We start from the raw sequence: 19,381 nt of genomic DNA, 5'->3' as shown, positions 1-19,381 counted from the left end.
GAGTCCTCCCACTTCCACAGCTGAGACGATGTGCCTAATGCCTACTTGCATCGTCATCTCACCAGCCTCCAGCTGTCGCCAAGATCTAATCCCTTGAAAAGAAGAACAAACATGGTTAGTGGCGCTTGAATCAATTATCCAGGCAGAATCATCATTCTCCACTAAACAAGTTTCAAGCATAAGTAAATCATATTTACCTTTATCAGCCTTGGCCTTAATCTTGGCTACTTTCGTCTCTTTCAAATACCGAGGACAGTTCCTCTTCCAGTGTTCATCTTGCTTGAAATGGAAACACTTTCCCTTAGCAACTTGTGGACGCCGCCTTGGGGCGAAAGGTGGTGGGTTAGCAAGTGCCTTCCCTTTTCCTTACCACTCTTCTTCTTCTTCCCCTTTGCAGAGCTAGAAGAGGAAGGTGCAGACTTCGTTCCTGAGGTCGAATCTCTATGGAACGTCCTGGAGGATGAAGCAACATTTTCCTTACCCTTCTGCCTCTCCTTACTTTTCAGTAAAGATTGGTATGTCTGCAACTCGTTGAGAAGAGTTGTAAAGTTATACTTCACTTTGTTAACAATCACATTACTAACAAAGTGCAGGAAGCTCTCCCGCAAAGAATGCAGAATTATGCTAACCTGGCTGCCCTCATTGATGATAGACCCATTCAACTCCGCCACATTGAAGTGGACCATCATGTTTAGCACATGTTCATGAACAGGTGCCTTCTTACATTTTGGAGTTGAATATGTATTTAAGAGCTGCATGCATAAGCTGTTCAAACGGTTGTCCAAACATCCCCAGCAGGGACTCTATGATCTCACATGCTGAGACCATAGGCTTATGTTTCTTGGCCAAGACTTCAGAAAGACTTGCCAAGATATAGGCTCGGGTCTTCTCATTCGCCCTTGTCCATTGCTTGTATGCCTCCCGAACATTTCGAGCTGCATTTGGAGCTAGATAGGAGGACAAGCCTCCATGAGAGCGAACATGAAATCCTCAATGATTAGGATCGTCGTGATCATGTGTTTCCATATTGAAAAATTATCGCCAGTTAGTTTTTCGGTGCTTAACAACGATAAGGTGTTGTTTCCATTTGAAAAAGTTGTTGAAAATACGAACAACTTTATTAGATTTTGCTAAACCACTTTTAAACCAATCAATTTTGCAAAACAGTTTCAAGTACCCTAAGTTATAGACTTCTATTTTGCAATGATGCCCCAGTGAGTCAGGACAAATGCCACCGGTGGGGTGATCAATTGTCCCTTCACTGGGATGAGACATTCTTAACCATTAGGCCGAACCAACTCTTGGAACTGAACCTAACAGCCACCATTTTTGGGTCCAGAATCGTTAACCTTTAACTATTTTGCGTAAGTGTAACCCCTCGTTTTCGGTGCCAGAGTCCCTCCCTAATGCGCTTATCGTAGGGAAAAAACAGATTAGGACAAGATATTAAGTAACCTTATCCTCTTACAGGAGATCAAATAAAGAAACGCGCAAAACTTCCATCCTTTAGGGGGACACTCCCAGGGTGTCTCGAGGCAATGCACAGTAACTTTATTCAACCTAACGAGGGAGACCGAGGGATATGCTGTCGTACTTTCCGCTCCCACTTACTATGAACATTCTCTCCATCCACCTTGATATTGACCTACGCAAACACCATTCGTTAGGGGGACACGCCAAAGGTGTTGTGGGGCCGAGGATAGATCTCACGGTGTGGACTTTAGGAGAAAAGTGAAAGGTTTAAGTGAAGGATCATATGCCCCAAGTACCTCCCACTGAATGTTCTACCTAGGGATTCATTAACCTAGACAATCCGACTATTGATTTTAGTCTAGGTCGTCTTTTTAAACTCTGCACATAAACAACATTTGTCTATGAAATATGAACAAGTTCAAGTAGTCACATTTAAATACTTTAATGGACTGTTCTTAACTTGCATGCATGCATCAAATCTATCTAATTTACCTTTCCAGATAAGTTCTCAGGTAGGGGTGTTACGTTTCCGTCAACTTAAATACCCCAGCCTAGGCAGAACCCGCCTTAGACAAAAGGTCCCTTATAGATAGATTTTTACACTTTAACCTTTTATTAGCCAATTTAATCTTATTAAACTGATTAAAAGATTAAAGCCTTAAGGTTTCTAATCATATTAGAACCGTGATCTTAGGTCTATGTGATCCAAGTTTTAAACATTTTAACATGAATTAAACCTAAGTGAGCATGCATGTCTTTCTTATTTCTTTTAGTTCTAATTTCTCTTTAACTTTTAAAAAGAAACAACTAAAAACATTGCGCATAACGAGGCATTTATAACATTTATAAAGTAACTTATGTGTCATGCTTCATGCAATGTCCGGTCATTACTATATATATAACTTTTATATAACGTGTAATAACCCAAGCAAACATGCTACCATTTACCCTTATACTATAACAATTATAATATAAAAATGATGCATGTCTATGCTTTTTGTGCATGCATAAATATAACTCTTATATTATATGATGCATGAGCATGCTCTTACATAATTAAAATCATGCTTCTCTAAATTATAACACTTACCATAAAGAGATGATGCATGATCATTGCATAACCTAAGGTGGGATTTACTATATGTGCATACCATATGACATATAAAACATACATCGCATGTAATAAACAAAAGATTAATGGACCAGGATGAGCCTTTTATGTAGAAATCGGAATGAAAAACCCTATCTATTACATTTTTCATCGAGCAAACCGGTTCACAGGCAAATCGGGTCATGAAACACCAGGAGGTTTTCATCGTGTAGCAAGCTCCAGCAAGTAGACAATCGTTCAGTGTGCACTGGACGATAGTAGCATAAGTAAACGATCGCGTAGACGACGATGAGGCTGCGAAGCCTGATTGTCAATGCGATCGTGTAGCACGACGACAGGTAAACAATTTACCTTAAGTTACTAAGCGATTGTTTAGTCAGTAACTAAAAGATATGGCAAGCATCTCATCGTCAAACTGATGCGTGCAACTTGGTAAACAATTTACCTTGCGATGCTAAGCGATCGTTTAGTCAGTTACTAAGCGATGAAGCTTGCTGATTGATGCTCATTTTTTTATGAAGTGAATTATGAATGATATGTGATGGTGAAATTGCATTGTGCACTCAAGTTTCCTCAACGAAATCCAAATGTAAATTCCACTGAGTTTTCTGGTAAGTCCAGGGTCGAACTCAGAGACTTGTGAAAATAGATTGCGTTTGTAACTTTAATAAAAACTTTGCGATAACCGGTAACTCAATTAATTGTTGGTTTGTTGTTGATTGCGTTGATGAAAAATAAACAAATGCGGCGGATTTGAGAGAAGTCAGTTGTGTGATAGATACACTGAGTATGCGGATGAACGGGTTGAGAAGATCTTTAGCTAGCGTTACTTGGGAATGCATCAAACTATGCGATCATACTGCAACCATGCACAGCAAGTCATTTTCCAATGCAAATGCGATGCTCCTAAGTCTAGGACGCATGTGTTGAATGCAAAAGTGTCCATAGAGCTTATCCGTAATTCTCTACTCTTTCCTATGCGATGATGCAAAATGCATAAAGGCAAGGTGCCTGCATACAATCATATCCTATCTCTGGGATGCATGCGATGCGTTGATAACAAATAGTGCTTATTCCTAAGCTCCTATCTCTTGATTATGTGTTCTAATCTGACTCTCCCGAGCCTAGATTCTAACCTGACCTTCCCAAGCCTAGATCCTATCCTTAGACTACCCTCCCGAGTATCTCTAATGGATGAATGAAGCATATATAATATAAGATAATCGCATAGAATGAAGATTCCCTAGTTGTGCTAGCTAAATGCTTCTCAACCCATTCAACTAATTTAGCTACTCATGCATAAATAACAGAGAGTGAACAGATATAGTGAAGTAGATTCCATTTCGATAAATGAGTGGAGTACAAATAACAATGGAAGTTAAAGGTAGAGAGCCTAGTAGCAATTCCCTACTGACCGAGGCTTTTACACTGTAAATCTCTATTCGGTTCCAAAGATGTTCCTGCTTCTGCAGGCATCAGCCCTCGCTCTGTCCTTGAAGCTTTCGGCACTCTCCCAAGCTTACCGGAACGATCTATCAGCACCACCTTCCTCTCTCGCGTCCGCCTTAAAACGAAAGGAAAACTATGAACAAAGATGTGCGAACTAAAGTATGAAATTTCGAACTGCTAAACCCCTTTTTTGAAGGATGCCCTTGTTATATATAGAGCATCCAGGGTGAAAGTCGACTTCTCTCTCATGATTGTACAGATGGGACTGCTTTAATTCCTGACTGATGCATCGAATATTTATCACCGAAAAGCTGAATGTACTTGTGATCGTTATCGACTGTCAACTTAATTCGGATTTGACTGTCATCAGCTTTCTATCCCATCACAATTAATTAACCTTTCACCCAGATGTGGCCACCATGTTGCACTGACCAAGTTACAGCAATCCTTCTCAAATGAATATTTGTGAAGATGATCACTGCAAAGCCTTGCGGTAATGCTGCGCTCGACCAATGATTTCCTATGATCACAATTTCCGCCTTGCGTCATCGCATATTCTACACAAAAATACAAAAATCAATTGTTCTAATGCGATGAACGCATGCGACCACAATATTATGAAATTGATGCTTAATGGACACAATTTAACATGTTTTATCAATGCAAGCCAACATTTTTTAAGAACTTAGCACTATGATAACGTGCATTTCTACCCGTTATCACACCCCCAAATTTAAACAATTCTTGTCCTCAAGCATAAACTAAAGATTTCTTTTAGCAAATCGACCGCAATGTTCTTTTCCTAGATTTCTCAAGGATACTTCGCTCAATTCCTATATACCAAAGTTTCCTTAAGTCTCGTTCAAGCCTCCTCTCAAAATATTTCTAAGACCTAGGGAACGCAAGCTTAACCTTCAAAAAGACTTTACTAACTTCCAGAACATCGAATGATTTATTTCAAAAAGAAAATTTTCCACTAGGGTGTCAAATGATTTTATCCTTGCATATTTCTAGTCATTGTTATTTTTTTTCTGACCTTGCGCTGATCCAAGTGTCTTGCCTTCATTTTGGCTTGCCCCCACGTGTGTCATGCAGACATCCAACTACGAACAATGCGCTCTTCCTCAGACTAAACTCATACCTACTTGGTAGCGGAGTTGCGGTCATTTATTTATGCGTTGATCCTAGTGACTTACTTTCATTTTGGCTTGCCCCCACGTGTGTCATGCGGACATCCAACTACGGGTAAGTGCCTTTCACAACTTAACTCTTATCAACATAGGTTTCCCATTGCATTGATAGTGGAGTTGTTATTCTCAAAATTTTTCTTCTTTTTTTTTTTTTTTAAAATAGCAGGTAGAAAGCTAGCAAACCCCTAACTTCTAGAAATATTTTATGAGTTGACTATCTTAAAGTTAAGATGACTCTAGTATATACGAAAGAAATAGAAGCATGTTTTTCATCATTGAATAGCATGCGGTAACTTACTAAATTTATCTATGTCAAATGATTGTGGTAATTAAAGAGGATGCGGTGATAAAACTTTTAAAACTGACATGCGATGCGATAGCGCAAAATTTGAAATAAAGATAAAGAAGAATACACCCCCAAATTTGCGCTATCACCCGTATTATGTATTAACGCATCCATCTTTGTGGCGATCTTTTTTCTTTGGATTGCAGTGATGGAGTGAGATAATTTATTGCTTCATGTAACATCTCCATAATCATGTACCTTAATCGTTGCAAGAAAAACAGAGAGAGGGTCTAATTATTTTTAAACAAAACAATATATATTATATATATATATATATATATATTAGAGAAGTAGAGAAGTAAGAACGATGCTGGTAACAAAAAGGTAATTGCGATAATAAATAACGAGATGATAAAAGTTCATGAAGTAGTTGATGCAGGAAAAGGATATTCAAAAGGATTGCGTCCCTAATGAGGTTGAATCATATAATACTCAGTGACCACTTATTCCAGGCTAGTTTGTTAACGTCCATGGTGGCTTTTCTCTCTTTTCTTTGTCCTCTGGGATCTTTACTGCCTTAATCTGGAGTTTTTCCCCATGAATGCTCATTACAATTTACACCTTGCGCAGATCAATTTGAGCGCGACTGGTTGAAAGGAATGGTCATCCCAATATGATGGGCGCATCTTCGTCCACTTTATAATCCAAAATGAGGAAGTCTATCGGCAGGATGAATTTATCAATTGAAATTGTGGCATTTTTCGACTCTTGTTTAGGGTGTATTCGGGATCTGTTAGCAAGCAGGAGAGTTTCCTTTGTGGGCGTAAGTGTGCCGGCATTCAATTGTTTGAAGATTGATAGCGGCATTATGTTTATACTTGCCCCAAGATCGCATAGTGCTTGGCCACTGTAGGTCCCTTCGATAGAGCATGGTATCGTGAAGATTCCTGGGTCGCCCATTTTAGGTGGGATCATAGCAATTTGCGTTGTAGCCAATATCGCGATCTTTTCTTCCTCATTTTGTTCCTCTTTCAATCTTTGTGGAGTTGCTGGTGGTTGGACTTCTTTTATCGGGCTTCTCCAAACTTAAGGGTGGACACAACTTCAGGGTCTATTTTCTTGAGCTTCTCCAAACTATAGGTCAATGGGTCTTCGGATGTCATCGCATTCAAGTTGGTCGCAATGGGCTTCTCCCCTGCTTCCGCAGTCATGTTGTCGCTTAGCAAGGAGACTACTAAGCATTGTGCCTTCTCCTTACCCCCAGCATTGCGAGGGAGCTCAGTTGAGCTCGGCAATGCTCCTTGCGGTCTATTTTTCAACTCGCCCGCAATTTGTCCCATTTGGATTTCGAGATTTCTAATGGATGTAGCTTGATTCTGAAGCACTGATTCATTTTTCTCAATGTATTGCTTAAACAAGCTCTCTAAGGACGAAGATTGCGGTGTTTGTGAGCTGTTAGCTTGGCTATGCACTGGACCGTTGTTTTGCGGAAAAAATCCGGGTGGCCCTTCTTTTTGTGCCACAGGTTGAAAGCTTTGTTGTAAATTTTTCCACGCAAATTTTGGGTGGTTTCGCCACCCGGGGTTATATGTATTGGAATAGGGATTATCTCTCATGAAACATACCAACTGCGAGTTTGTTGGGCATTCCTTCATCGGGTAAGCATCTCCGCAAATGACACAACTTGCAATCGTTTGAGTAATTGCACTGACCTGCCCTTTCTTCGCTCCCGTATTATTAATTGCGATACCTTGTATTAAACTCATCATCGCAGTCATTTGATTTTGCAGGGATGCGATGGCTCTGTTGTTTGCATCATTATCCTTTATTCTTAATCTCTTATCGCTTTCCCGCCAATCCTCGTGATTTTTGGAAATGCGATCAAGTATACTCTTTGCCTCCTCATATGTTTTGTCAAGCAGACCATCAGCGGCTGCCGCATTGGCAGCGGTCTGCGAAGAGGGATTCAGTCCTTGGTAGAAAATCTCTATTTGCAGGCAGTCTGGTAAGTCATTATGTGGACAGTCTCTTACCAGCCGCTTAAACCTCGCCCAAGCATCGTTGAGCGATTCGTCATCTTCTTGCTCAAAATTTGTTATTAATTTTCATCTCCTAGCATTCTCAGTTGGTGGAAAATACTTCTTCATAAACTTTTCCACCACCTATTCCCACGAAGTTATCTCCCTCGGTTCAAGAGAATATGGTCCTTTTCTTGCTTGATCGTATAAGGAAAATGGGAACAGAGTGAGTCGAACTTCCTCGATGGAGATATTCGGGAACATAAAAGTGTTGTAGATTTCTATGAAGCTCCGGAGGTGGGCGTGCGGGTCTTCGCCACGCCTTCCTCCAAACTGGCCAGCAGCCTGGATCATCTGCAACATTACCTGTTTCATTTCAAACCTCGATCCATCTAACGTCGGCCTCATGATTCCTGGAGAGAAACCATAGAGGTTAGGTGACACATAGTCCCGGATGGGTCTATTGCGATCATTCGCCAGAAGGATAGGGTTGGCCATTATATTATTCACGTTAGTGGCCCTTGCTTCCGGTTGCTCTGCCATTCTTGGTGTTCTCTCTTATTGTTGGCGGTTGTCTCTTAGTCTGCGTCTGAATGTCCTCTCAATCTCCGGGTTGTAATTCGCCAGAGATTGAGAGTCTACAAAGAAATTAAAAAAATTACCGTTAGCATACTATTTTTTCGAAGTCCCCGGAAACAACGCCAAAAACTTCATGCTTATTTATTTATGAAGTGAATTATGGATGATATGCGATGGTGAAATTGCGTTGTGCACTCAAGTTTCCTCAGTGGAATCCAAGTGTAAATCCCACTGAGTTTCTTGGTAAATCCAGGGTCGAACTCAGGGACTTGTGAAAATAGATTGCGTTGGTAATTTTTATGAAAACTTTGCAGTAACCGGTAACTCAATTAATTGTTGGTTTGTTGTTGATTGCATTGATGAAAAATAAACAAATGCGACGGATTTGAGAGAAGTCAGTTGTGTGATAGATACACTGAGTATGCGGATGAATGGGTTGAGAAGATCTTTAGCTAGTGTTACTTGAGAATGCATCAAACTATGCGATCATGCTACAACCATGCACAAAAAGTCATTTTCCAATGCAAATGCAATGCTTCTAAGTCTAGGACGCATGTGTTGAATGCAAAAGTGTCCATAGAGCTTATCCCTAATTCTCTACTCTTTTCCTATGCGATGATGCAAAATGCATAAAGGCAAGGTGACTGCATACAATCATATCCTATCTGTAGGATGCATGCGATGCGTTGATAACAAATAGTGCTTATTCCTAAGCTACTATCTCTTGATTATCCATTCTAATCTGACTCTCCTGAGCCTAGATTCTAACCTGACCTTTCCAAGCCTAGATCCTGTCCTTAAACTACCCTCCCAAGTATCTCTAATGAATGAATGAAGCATACATAATACAAGATAATCGTATAGAATGAAGATTCCCTAGTTGTGCTAGCTAAATTCTTCTCTAGTGAACAGATATAAAGAAGTAGATTCCATTTCGATAAATGAGTGTACAAAATAACAATGGAAGTTAAAGGTAGAGAGCCTGGTGGCAATTCCTTGCTGACCGAAGATGTTCCTGCTTCCGTAGACGTCGGCCCTCACTCTGTCCTTAAAGCTTTCGGTGCTCTCCTAAACTTATCGAAATGATCTGTTAGCACCACCTTCCTCTCTCGTGTCCACCTTAAAACGAAAGGAAAACTATTAACAAAGACGTGCGAACTGAAGTATGAAATTTCGAACTACTGAACCCTTGTTTGAAGGATGCCCTTGGTATTTATAGAGCATCCAGGGTGAAAGTCGGCTTCTCTCTCATGATTGTACAGATGGGACTACTTTAATTCCTGACTGATGTGTCGAATATTTGTCTCCGAAAAGCTGAATGTACTTGTGATCGTTATCGGCTGTCAATTTAATTCGAATTCGATTGTCATCATCTTTCTGTCCCATCGCGATTAATTAGCCTTTCACCCAGATGCGCCCACCATGTTGCGCTAACCAAGTTGCGACAATCCTTCTCAGGTGAATATTTGCGAACACGAGCACCACAAAGCCTTACGGTAATGCTGCGCTCGACCAATGATTTCCTATGATCGCAATTTTCGCCTTGCATCATTGCATATTCTGCACAAAAATGCAAAAATCAACTGTTCTAATATGATGAACGCATACGACCCCAATATTATGAAATTGATGCTTAATGGACGCAATTTAACATGTTTTATCAATGCAAGCCAACATTGTTTAAGAACTTAGCATTATGATAACAGGCATTTCTGCCCGTTATCACTGACCTAAATGATCGTCTAGTGCGTGCGCATTAAACGATACTCAGCGATCGCGTGCCTGATCGTCAACCCAATGCGACCAACTCTTGATCGCATCCCCCATCGTTTAACTGATGCGTTCAACCGCGATCGCGTACTCTTTCATTTTTTAAGATGCGATGGACAGCGATCGCGTAGAACTTCTTCTGCACGATGTGATCAACCCTAGATCGCCTCCTTCCTCGAAGAGCTGTAACCTTTGCTCAGAACTTCGACGAACGACTCAAAACTTTAAACAAACTTTGAATACAGACTCGATAACGATTATTAATGCCCAAAAACGCCGGGGCCTTTACAAACAACTACAAACGTAAAAGGATTTAAACAAACCGAGGCTATTCATCCCGAAAACATCCATTAATTCGGCACATTCACAGCAGATTTAACAATTAATTAGCATAGAAATGCACCCAACACGAATGTGTATGTTATTTCGTTGCAACAAATGAAATCGGAGTATAAAAAACCTGGCTCTGATACCAATTGAAGGGTCTCAAATCGAGAGTTCCATGAGCGTGTTCAGATCGCTCCGATTTTATAGTGACCGAAACACAAAAGATATACATTCAACACTAATAATTATGCACGTAAATCTAATTATCGGCATGTTCAGAACAAAATAAATAACAGTGAAAGGGTTCCATACCAGTTGAAGACTCTCTTTGAACTTCTGAACCCCAAACAGCAGATTCCTCCAACAAATCTACCAACAACCGGCGGGAACGTCGACTGCAACAACACGATCAATACGAACACGAACACTGCAGCAGGGACGACACCATCACTAATGAACACTGGGTATTCTCGGAGTGAAACCCCAAAGAGTGGGCTTTGGTGAGTTTGGTAGAGGGCAGAGGACAACGAGTCGTGTAGACGATAAGCAAGTGGGCGATAATATAGTGCTATCCTATAGCAGAAGTGCTTATCGTATAGAAGAGTTACACGATCATGTAGGAAAGGCTGAACGATCGTTTAAGAAAAACGTATACGATCGTTTAGAGAAATCGTGAGGTAGAGGATCGTTTAGATGGAAGAGCTACTATCGTATAGTCTCTCAAGCGATCGTTTCACGAATGCGGTCGACTATAATGAATGCACGATCCAAAAAATGAAAACTCTTTTCATTTTTAACCCGCCAATTACCATAACCAACGCTACCCACTACCCACGTCCGAATGTGGAAGAATTTGTTAATTATCATATCATTAATCAATCAATTAATTAATTAATATAATCATATTATATCCTATAGTTTGATATCACATAGCTACTATAGTATTTTCTCCTCTACTTGATATAAATCATATTTATATCTAATTTCCTCCAAAATAATGTATCTCATACATTTAGCCAATTATATCACATATAATTTACCAGTCCAATTATATCATATGTAATTGAACTTCCTCTTGTCAATTTGAACATTTCAAATTAACCCAAACACTGGTTCTCGACTTTATCCAAGCTACCCAGGGGATCTAATGGACTTGTGGCTCAAAGCTCCAACGGTACGTGAATAGCTCACTAAACTCTTTAGCCACGAGATTCACCATCCGTTAACTGTCAGTGATTCCACTAAAGACCAATAGCTGAACTCTTCTTACCACAGATATAATTCTGTGTCCATCGGATTTAACCAATCATGAGTACGATGACCCTTCACAGATGCTCATAAGTACAGTTGGGCCAATTTACTGTTTTTCCCCTGTAGTTACATCTCACTCCTAAGTACCACTGATTCCTCTAATGAACAATACAACATAGTCCAACTATGTGTGAACACCTCTCAGACCATGAGAAGGTGTGTGGCACCATATCGTTCAAGCCCCGAAATCAGCCTTTAGGGGAGTCATCTATCTACTTACCCCTGCCTCGGGGAAGGAGTGAATTCCATCTTGTGTAGCTGAGTTTCTAGCTCCCAAATCAGACGAATCCCTAAAATGGTAGGTTTGAATCGGTGACCTGGCCACTCGCACCCATAAAAATCAAAGGACCGCTTTTAATGGCAGGAGTTCCCAACACACTCAGGATTGAGGTCATGTTACCTATGGCCATCCTAGTGAAGTGAAGTCTCTGTCATGAACGGTGTTATATAACGAAACGTTAACACTTCGTGGTCAGGTATTATACAAACTCTTTGTATAGGATGCCCCCGTTCGCATGTCCCCAACACGAATGATCAGGATCAGACCATCTGTGACAAGTCACAACACTTGTGACCATTCCACAAAACGTGCCGCGTCCGTAGTGTTACTAGGATAAGGTTTCCCTCCCTTATCCATATACTATAGACCATTTTGGCTATCACTCAAGATATGATCCACTTGTTTGTCACCACATACATGTTTGAGTCACATACAGATAACCAGGGATTTTATGTTTATTGGTTTTTGGTAAAGCAATAGAACAACAAGATGTGAAGTAAATATCATATATTAACAACACAAGTGTTCGTACATACTGTTTACAAACTACAGGACACGAGACTTTGGGGATGTTCATCCCATGTGCCAATGGTAAACCCCAAAAAGTTGGAACCTCATTCAAAAGTGTGTTTATTTGTAGGTTACCCCAAGGAAACAAGAGGTGGATACTTCTTGATCCAAGTGAGAATAAGTGTTTGTATCGACAAATGCTACCTTCTTAGAAGAATACAACATGAGGGATCATAAACCACGAAGTAAACTTATTTTAAGTGAGATTTCTAATGAGACTGATGAGACTTCAACAAGAGTTGTTGAACAGGCTGATAGATCAACAAGGGTTGTTGATGTTAGTTCATGTAGTCATCCATCTCAAGAGTTGAGATTGCTTCGACGTAGTTGGAGGGTTATGAACCCACCTGTATGCTACATGGGTTTAATAGATGCCGAAAACATGATAACTGATGATGGTGTTGAGGATCCATTGTCTTATAAACAAGCAATGGAAGATGTTGACAATGATGAATGGATTAAAGCCATGAATCAAGAAATGGAGTCCATGTACTTCAATTATGTCTGGGAGCTTGTAGATCAACCTAATGGGGTAAAACCTATAGGTTGTAAATGGATCTACAAGAGGAAAAAAGGTGTAGATGGAAAGGTATTAACCTTTAAAGCTATACTTGTAGCAAAGGGTTATACCCAAGTTGAGAGAGTGGACTATGAAGAAACTTTCTCACATGTTGTCATGTTAAAGTCTATCAAGATTCTCTTATCCATAGCCACATATTATGATGATGAGATATGGCAAATGAACATCAAGACTGCCTTTTTGAATGGTAATCTTGAAGAGACTATCTAAATGAATCAAACAGAAGGATTCATTGAACAAGATTAAGAGCAAAAGGTTTACAAGCTTAATCGGTCCATTTATAGACTGAACAAGCATCTCGATCTTGGAATATAAGATTTGATACATCGATCAAATCTTATGGCTTTGATCAGAATGTTGATGAGCGTTGTGTTTATAAAAAAATCATCAACAACTCAATAGCCTTCCTCGTGCAATATGTGAATGATATCCTACTCATTACGAATAACGTAGGTTTTCTAACTGATGTAAAGAAATGGCTAGCCGCCCAATTCCAAATGAAAGATTTGGGAGAGGCACAGTTTTTTCTAGGGATCCAGATTAAAAGGGATCATAAGAACAAAAGGTTGGCCTTGTCTCAGGCATCATATATTGACAAGGTGCTTGTCAGATATTCAATGCACAATTTCAAGAAGGGTTTATTACCTTTCAGGTATGGAATTATATTGTCTAAGGAACAATGTCCTAAGGCTCCTCAAGAGGTTGAGGAAATGAGATGAATTCCCTATGCATCGACTATTGGTAGCCTTATGTATACAATTTTATGTACTAGACCTGACATTTTCTATGCAGTAGGGATTGTCAATCGATATTAGTCCAATCCAGGATTAAATCATCTGATGGCGGTCAAAACGATCCTCAAGTATCTTTGGAGAACGAGGGACTATATGCTCGTGTATGGAGATAAAGATTTGATCCTTATAGGATATACAGACTCTGACTTTCAGATTAATCAGGATTCTCGGAAATCCACATCAAGGTTAGTGTTTACTCTGAATGGAGGAGCTATAGTATGGCGAAGCAGCAAGGATGCATCATAGACTCCACTATGGAAGTCGAATACGTAGCTGCTAAGGACCACTTGGCTTAAGAAATTCCTTGCTGATTTGGAAGTTGTTCCAAATATGTCTTTTCCCAACATACTTTATTGTGATAATAGTGGTGTTGTGGCAAATTTTAAGGAACCTAGAAGTCACCAAAGAGGTAAGCACATAGAATGGAAATATCATTTGATTCGGGAGATTGTGCATCGAGGTGAGGTAATGGTCACGAAGATTGTTTCGGAGCACAACGTTGCTGATCCGTTTACAAAAGCTCTCACGACTAAAGTGTTCGAGGGTCATCTAGAAAGTCTGGGTCTACGGAATATGCGGCACATTGTCTAGGGCAAGTAGGAGATGTTTCTGGGGTATAATGTATGTCCTAGTTTATTGTATTTTATTTGTATTGTACATTAGCCTCCCTAAGCTTTAGGACAAGTGGAAGATTGTTGGGAATGGTATCCTAAACCTCCTTGTAATCTTGTAGTTTGTAAACATTGTATAAACATATTGTTGTTAGTAATATAAGTGTTATTTTATAAGCATATACTCAATCCAATACACTAAGATCCGAGGTTATTTCATGTAATTTAAACAAGTATGTAGAGACATACAAGGGGATCTTGTTTAAATAATAACCTAAACGGTCTGTAGTAGATGGATAAGGCAGGGTACCTTATCCTGGATCATGACACTACAGATACATCCCGCTTTGAGTGGAGATATCCTATACAAAAAGTTTGTATAAGATCAAACCACGAAATGATTAGTCTCTTTATATAATGCCGCTAATAATGAGATTTACATTTCACTATGATGACCATAGGTGACATGACCTAAATCCTGAGTGAGTTGTAAACTTCTACTCATGAAGGTGGTCATTTGATTTGTATGGGTGAGAGTGGTCAGATTGCCAACTCAACAAGCCTACCATTTTGCGAATTCTTCTGACTGGGGAGCTAGGAACACGGCTACACAGAACGAAATTCACTCCTTTCTTGATGCAGGGACAAGTAGATAAATTGCTTTCTTAAGGGCTAATTTCAAGTCTTAAACATAGTGGCCACACCCTCTCCTAGCCCGAGAGAGACTTAGTCATAGTGAGACTATGACTTATTGTTCATTAGTAGAATCAGTGGTACTTAAGGAGTTAGATGTATCTACAGGGGCAAAATGGTATTTTAGCCCAGCTGTACTTACGAGCAATTTATGAAGGGTCATCGCACTATTTATTTGTTATATCCAATAAACATAGAAATTTATCTGTAATGCGAAGTGTGCAGCTATCGGTCTTTAGTGAAGTGACCGACAATTAACGGATATTGGGTAATTTAATTAATGAGTTTAATTAATTATCCAAGTACTATTGGAGCTTCAATCTACAGGTCCATAAGGTCCCCTCTATAGCTCAACAGGGATTTAATTGAGATTTAATCTTTGGATTAATTTGAAATGTTCATATTAATTGAGGAATTAATTATAGTTGATATAATTAATTATAATGTATTTGATACATTATAATTAAGAGGAATTTGAATATGATTCAAATACCAAATATATGAATAAGATTCATATAATTAAATATAAATATGATTTACATTGAGAGGAATTAAATATTTGGATATGATCCAAATATCATTTATATGGATGAGATTCATATAAGTGAATTTAATATAAATGTGATTTATATTAAATGCCATATATAGTTGAGAGAGAATAAAATCTATAGTTTATGTTGTATTTGATGCAATATAAAACTATAGGTTATATGTTATATTTGATATAACATATAGTGTATATATAATAAAATAGTTATTATATATATATATATATATATTCTATTTTATTAATTTAATTGAAATTAATAAAAAGGAAAGGAATTATAACTCCCTCCCCCCATTCTCTCAAGTTAACTTACGTGGGATTCAAGAAGTTGAATAATCATCTTCTTCCTTAATTCTCTAAAAAAAGAAGTATTCTCTCTAAGGAAAAAACTCATAGAGAAGAAAAGTTCTTCTTCCCTCTCCTCCTCAACATCTTCTTTCCCTCTTCCAAGGATTCAAGCAAAGCCCACAACTCTTGCTTGAATTCCCTATGCATCAATTGTTGGTAGCCTTGTGTATGCAATGTTATGTACCAGACCTTACATTTGCTACTCAGTAGGGATTGTCAGTAGATATCAATCCAATCCAAGATTAGATCACTAGACAGCGGTCAAAACAATCCTCAAGTACCTTCGGAGAACGAAGGACTATATGCTTGTGTATGGAGAAAAGGATTTGATCCTTATAGGATACACAAACTTTTACTTTTAGACTAATCAGGATTCTCAGAAATCCACATCAGGGTCATTGTTTACTCTGAATGCATGAGCTATAGTTTGGCGGAGCATCAAGCAAGGATGCATCTTAGACTCCACTATGAAAGCCGAATACATAGCTACTTGTGAAGTTGCTAAAGAGGTTGTTTGGCTTAAGAAGTTTCTTACTGATTTGGAAAATTTTCCAAATATGTCTTTGCCCATCACACTTTTTTGTGATAACAGTGGTGCTATGGAAAATCTTAAGGAACCTAGGAGTCATCGAAGAGGCAAACACATTGAGCGAAAATATCACATGATTTGGGAAATTGTGCATCGAGGTGACGTGATTGTCATGAAGATTACTTTAGAGCACAATGATAACGGGCAGAAATGCACGATATTATAGTGCTAAGTTATTAAACAATGAAGGTTTGCATTGATAAAATATATAAGATTGCGTCCAAAAAGCACTAAGTTTATGACATTGCGGTCGCATGCGTTCATCGCATAAAAAAGTTAACTTTTGTATTTTTATGGAGAATATGCGTTGATGCAAGGCGAAAAGCGCTATCACAAGAAATCAACGGTCGAGCGCAGCATTACCACAGGGGTTTACAGTGATTTGTGCTCGCAAGCATTTGCTCAAAAAGGATTACCGCATAGAGCCGGCGCAACTTAATGGGCGCATTTGGGTAAAAAGTATAATTAATCACGATGGGACAGAAAGTTGATGATGGTCGAGTCCGAATTAAGTTGACAAGATGCTAATGACAACAAGTACACTCAGCTTTTTGGTGACAAATATTCGGCGCATCAGTCAGAGATTTAAAGCCATCCCATCTGTGCAATCATAATAGAGAAGCCGCCTTTCACCCCGAAGCTCTATAAATATAGAAGGTAACCTTCAGAAGAGAAGTTCGGATAGTTCGGACAGTTCAAATACTTAGATAAATTTCTCCATAGTTAAAATAGCCTTGTTCTTAGATTTTCTTTTATTTTAAGGCGGAAGCGAGAGAAGCGAGATTGTGCCGATAGATCGTTCCGGTGAACTAGGGAGACTGCCGAAAGCTTCAAGATCAGAGAGAGGGCCAGCTTCTGTAGAAGCAAGAATATCTTTTGAACAGAATAGAGTTGACAGTGAAAAAGCCTTGGGAAGCAAGGGATTAGTACCAAACTCTCTATCATTATCTTTCATTGTCATTTTGTACTTAACTCATCTATAGAAATAGAATTTACTTCTTTATATCTGTTCACTCTCTGTTTATTACGCATCAGTAGCTAAATCTATCGAATGGGTTGAAAAGCACTTAGCTAGCTTAATTGGGGATCTTCATTCTATGCGATTATCTTGTATTATGTATGCATCATTTGTCCATCAGAGATACTCGGGAGGGTAGTCTAAGAATAGGACCTAGGTTTGGAAAAGTCAGGTTAGAATCTAGGCTCGGGAGAGTCAGATTAGAACGCATAATCAAGAGATAGAAGCTTAGGAATAAGCATTGTTTGCTATTAACGCGTTGCATGCATCCTAGAGATAGGATATGATTGTGTACAGTCACCTTGTCTTTGTGTGCATCTGGCATCATCGCATAGGAAAAGAGTAGAAACTTAGGAATAAGCTCTATGGATATTGTTGCATTCAACACATGCGTCCTAGAACTAGGAGCATCGCATTTGCATTGGAAAATGATCTGCTATCGCATGAGTGTAGCATGATCACATAGTTTGATGCATTCTCGGGAAATGCTAGTGAAAGGCCTTCTCAACCCATTCCTTCGCATACTCAGTGTATCAACCACATAATCGAACTTTTCTCAAATCCGCCGCATTCGTTTATTTTATTACCGCAAACAACAACCTAAAACAACTATTTGATTTCTTGGTTACCACAAAGTCTTCTTGAAAATTACCACTGCATACCATTTTCCCTAGTTCATAAGTTCGACCCTGGACTTACCAGGAAACTCAGTGGAGTTTATACTTGGATTCCGTTGAGAAAGCTTGTTGCTCAATGCATTTCCATCAACGCATTTCATTCCATAATTTCATCACATAAAATAACGCATCAAGTTTTTAGCGCTGTTGTCGAGGGCTTCGGCGATTCAGTGTGCTAATGGTAATTTTTCTGATTTCTTTGTAGCTCTGAATCTCTGGCGAATTATGACCCGGAGATTGAGAGGACGTTTCAACGACAATTAAAAGACAACCGCCAACAACAAGGCAGAACCCCAAGAATGGCAGAGCAACCGGAAGAAAGGTTCGTAAACGCAAACAATATAATGGCCAAACCCATCCTTCTAGAGAATGACTGCAATACACCCATTCAGGACTATGCATCGCCCAACCTCTACGATTTCACTTCAGGAATCATGATGCTAGCGTTAGACGGATCGAGGTTTGAAATGAAACCGGTAATGCTGCAGAAGATCCAGGTTGTTGGGCAGTTTGGAGGGAGGCGTGGCGAAGACCCATATGCTCACCTCCGGAGCTTCATAGAAATCTGCAACACTTTTGTGTTCCCGAATATCTCCACCGAGGAAGTTCAACTCACTTTGTTCCCATTTTCCTTATGTGATCAAGCGAGAAAATGGGCGTATTCTCTCGAACTGGGGGAGATAACTTCATGGGAACAAGTTGTGGAAAAGTTTATGAAGAAGTATTTCCCACTAACCGAGAATGCCCAGAGAAGGAAATTATAACAAATTTTGAACAAGAAACTGACGAATCGCTCAACGATGCTTGGGCGAGGTTCAAGAGGCTGGTAAGAGACTGTCCACATAACGGCTTGCCAGACTGCTTGCAGATGGAGATTTTTTACCAAGGACTGAACCCTACTTCGCAAACCGCTGCCAATGCGACAACAGCTGGTGGTCTGCTTGACAAAACATATGAGGAGGCCAAAAATATACTTGATTGCATTTCCAAAAATCACGAGGATTGACGAGAAAGCGATCAAAGATTAAGAATTAAAGACAGTGACGTAAACAACAGGGCCATTGCATCCCTTCAAAATCAAATGACTGTGATGATGAGTTTGATACAAGGCATCACAATTAACAGCATGGGAGCGAAGAAAGGGCAGGTCAACACAATTG

General features: G+C 39.4%; 1 pseudogene; it reads right to left on the bottom strand.

Annotated features, from left to right (window-relative positions):
- Nucleotides 1-18,962: 18,962 nt before the first annotated feature.
- On the bottom strand, nt 18,963-19,073 carry LOC150035468 (small nucleolar RNA R71; annotated as a pseudogene).
- Nucleotides 19,074-19,381: the final 308 nt, after the last annotated feature.

The sequence above is a fragment of the Benincasa hispida genome, chromosome 6, assembly GCF_027475165.1.
Source record: "Benincasa hispida cultivar pf3 chromosome 6, pf3_genome.v1.1, whole genome shotgun sequence".
NCBI classification, from domain to species: Eukaryota; Viridiplantae; Streptophyta; class Magnoliopsida; order Cucurbitales; family Cucurbitaceae; genus Benincasa; species Benincasa hispida.
Note: the sequence above shows the minus strand (reverse complement) of the source record. Positions and strands in the feature narration are given on the sequence as shown.